Below are 3,782 nucleotides of genomic sequence, written 5' to 3'. Positions count from 1 at the left end.
ACAAGAATGAAACTATCTCAAAAAAAAAAAAAAAAAAAAAAAAGATTGAGGTCCTAAGACCAAAAAGTTTGAGAACTACCATCTAACAATCTAACACTCTCTTTCCAATATGCTATTACTCATCAATGAGAGAAATCAAAGGACAAAAATAGCCAAGAAAGTACCTTGCAGGCTAAACACAGTAGTTTAATGATCACCAGAACAGGCCCTGGTCACCATGTCAGATGGGCCTTTACCATCCACATAATCTATCAAGGCAATGTAATTTGTGGGACGGCATCACTGAAACAAGGCAGGATCTGTAGCCACAGGGCTTGAGCTCAATCCCTAATTGCACCATTTTGCAGGCATGTATTTTTTGAAGATTTGGTGTACCTGTCTCTAAAATGGGATATGACTGACAGCTGTCTTTACATTGAGTTACCTTAAAAATAAAATGAGAAGATGTAAATAACAATGGAGGTTTGTATTTGTGAAACAAATTGTGTCAGGTATTGTGGTGGTGATTCACTTCTCTGATCTGAATGAAATCCTGCCATTACCAAGGAACAGTCACTCTTATTATTTATTTTTAGAGATAAGGGAACTAGCATTAGAAAAGTTAAGTGACTTGCCAAAGGCCATAAAGCTAGTGAGGTGGGAGCTGGGATTCCAGGTGTGACTGAGACCAAAACTGATGATCCTCCAACCACCCTTGCTTCATAGCTTCTCAAATCCTACATTACAAAGTAGAATAACTTTTTATAAAAACCATTTTCTATAATTCGGAGGGGTGGGGAGTAAGAAAAGGAAGTTACTTTAAAATTGACTTAGTGCATCAACTGTGGTAAGGGCTCACAGAGTAATCAGCTATAATTCCAATCCTTTTTGCAGTCCTCAGATGTCTGGTTAATTAAAAACAGACTTAGCCCCATGCAGTGTTAATGCCAACATCTTTGTAGGTAACTCTTGGGAGTTTTCACATAACACCTCACTTGATCATCCTACTTTCTACAATCACAGACAGTTCAGAAAAAGAAAAAAAAAAAAAAACCCCGAAGCATCTCACTGATGGTTGAGATAGTTACCATCATTGAGTGCACTGACTATTTTTTAAGACCACTCTCCCACCTGGAAACTGCTAAACACAATACACTTGCGATAGTGATTTCTTACAACTAACAAATAATAAATGTTTTTCTCATCTAGGGTTAGTCAAAAGCTGAAAGCTAGTAAGAGACCTGGCCCGCAAATTTATCCTTTCCTTTTTCTCTATAAACATAAGTAATGTTTTAGTATAAACTATTAAAATACTCTTCATAAGCAATACTTAATTTGAAAATGACATTTTTTAGGATTTATCATATACCTTGGAACATAACAGACTTTTGGTACTTGCTGGTTGAATTGAGAATACAAATTACAAAGTCTAAAATGTACTGAATACCTTCACCTACTTTAGTTTCTACATTTCAACCGTGTCAGTTTGCTTAATATTTCTGGCCTTCACTAGCCTAAGAGAACAGGATTTTGGGGAATCTTCTGAGAAGTATGGGTTCACATTTGGCTACTCCTGAGCCCCAGGAGGGTAGGCTGCAGGTGCTGCACAAAGATCCAGAACCCTCACCCCCTTGGGGGGAGTTGGCTTTCTCGGAGCCCTCTGCTCCAACGCATGGTGGCCCTATCAGTCTGTCTAGTTTGCGCTTCCCTTTCCTGGAAAAGCATAGAAAGGGAAGCAGCAAGTTGCTGGCTGTTGTCAAGTTGTGTGAACTCCTGGGACTGCCTTTTTATTCAATCAGAATAATGTTTTCTTAGTAACCAAACTACAGTAGAAACTGATTCTTCTGACTCCCTCACCAGGAATGCTACTACCACTTTCAGAGGCAAAATTTGTTTTTCTTTATTAAATGAATTAGGCTTTCCAGCAATTTCCTTTAGATTTTTCTTAGACTTCTACTCCTTAAAGGGGAGTGCATGTAAAAAAAAGGGGCCATAGCTTGGGGTATGTATATGGGAGTAGCTTGATCAGTACTTCTGCTTAGGGAAATAACACAACCAGAGCATGAGGTGACAGAGGTAGGGTATTGTAGAAAAGCAAAGACAATGGATTCAGAGACCAAATGTTTGTGTTCAAGTCTGTAATACACACTAATAGTGTAAATGAACAAGTTACATATCTCAATGTGCCTCAGTTTCATTATCCGGATTAAAGGTAGAGTAACCTTTACTTTAGGATTGTTGTAGTATCTTCAAAGAAATAATCCACATAACGTACCCACCAAACTGCCAGGTTCATCAAGAGCATTCAATAAATCTCAGCTGGTTTTGTACGAAGGTGAGCAAATGTATTAGATGAGCAAATACAGATGATGAATGCTGGCCTGAATGGCCACTGAGCTGTGTGTATGGCACATATACACACAGTTGAAAGGAATCTGTAGTGTAGCAAAGTGTAGAGATGAATTGGTCCAGGAACCTCGGAGGTAATGGCTCCTAAGCCAAATGCATTTGGTCTCTTGGAAGCTAAAGCAAGCTATCCATGTGAAAACACCCATCTCAGAGAAAACAGAACTTGGCCAAGCAAGTCCTTTACCAGCTATGACCAAAGTGAACTGTCAGAGTCCTATTTCGTTTCCTCTCTTTCTACCACACCACATTTTGAGCAAGGCCTCCAGCGAAAGCGCAGGCAATGCTCAGAGAGAACGAAACCAAGGGTGCTTCTCTGCATAAATAAGGTTTATATAATCTAAAATTTATAAAAATATCATGGATTTGTTAAATTCCAAAGCACAGAAACACTGGAGCCTAAGTTTAAAATTATACTTTCCAACTTTTTGAAAATAAGAAATATTTCTATATTCAATATTCATTTGCTTTCAGATTTGCTTATTTACTGCGTAAGATTAATTCAATGGCATAAATCACCCATTAGAAAAAGTGTCAGGAAGACAGAAACATACACACATATATTTATTTATTGTGATAGAGAAAAAGAATATTGTAATTGGCCGAATAGGTTAATAGAGTGTAGAAAGGTAGTTTTCATTTTTTCAAATAGGTTTTCTTCATCTGTAAACTAACCTTTTGTATCCAACAGATTTATGACAAATTATCACCTAAGGTCACAGAAGCCTACAATATTTGATATGTGAATAACAGAACTAGGCTAAGGACTTCTTCGGCATGAGTTCTGGATCCTTAAAGGAGGTGAAAGTATGATACCAAGAGACTGGCAGAGAAGAAGAGAAAACAGCTCCTCTTCTCCAGGGCAGAGCTAACTTGGAAATGTATGATATAAATAGTTTTCCTTTGGTACCTTTCAACCTCATGGTACCCCCTTCTCTGGGGACTTAGGAGAAAAGAGCCTAAATTATTTCACTTAGAGGTATGGGTGTCTCTTAGAGAAGTAATTTCATCCCCCAAAACCAACAAAATCTAAATGATCAGTCCAGGTGGTGTTACCTAGAACCTTTATAAGTGTGTACATGATGTGAGGGCTGGGGAGAGGGGTGCAGTACAACACGGGATGCCCACACACAACTGCTTGGGAAATAGGTTCCTCCACTACCCCCATCTCTGGGTCTGTCTCCTGGGGCCAGCACCTCTAGTGTTTTGGATCTTTAGGGATTCTTCTTATCATCTACTTCTGAAACCAGAGATTCCCTAAATCTCAAAACCCATTTCTTGCTTGGGGGTTAAAAGGATGTGGGGAGTTAAGGGAGGTTCATTATTTATAAATCAGAAACCAAAATGCATGATCACCTTCACACACAAGTGATATATTACTTTCTTTTTTTTTTTTT

At 38.4% G+C, this 3,782-nt stretch overlaps 1 protein-coding gene across 4 annotated transcripts in view; it reads right to left on the bottom strand.

Moving 5' to 3' along the window:
• ASAP1 (ArfGAP with SH3 domain, ankyrin repeat and PH domain 1) overlaps positions 1 to 3,782 on the bottom strand; it is a 407,759-nt gene that overhangs the window by 168,934 nt on the left and 235,043 nt on the right. The window lies entirely within an intron of this gene.

The sequence above is a fragment of the Cebus imitator genome, unplaced genomic scaffold (genome assembly GCF_001604975.1).
Source record: "Cebus imitator isolate Cc_AM_T3 unplaced genomic scaffold, Cebus_imitator-1.0 Scaffold13, whole genome shotgun sequence".
Classification (NCBI taxonomy): domain Eukaryota; kingdom Metazoa; phylum Chordata; class Mammalia; order Primates; family Cebidae; genus Cebus; species Cebus imitator.
This window is presented reverse-complemented; position numbering and strand designations above follow the sequence as displayed.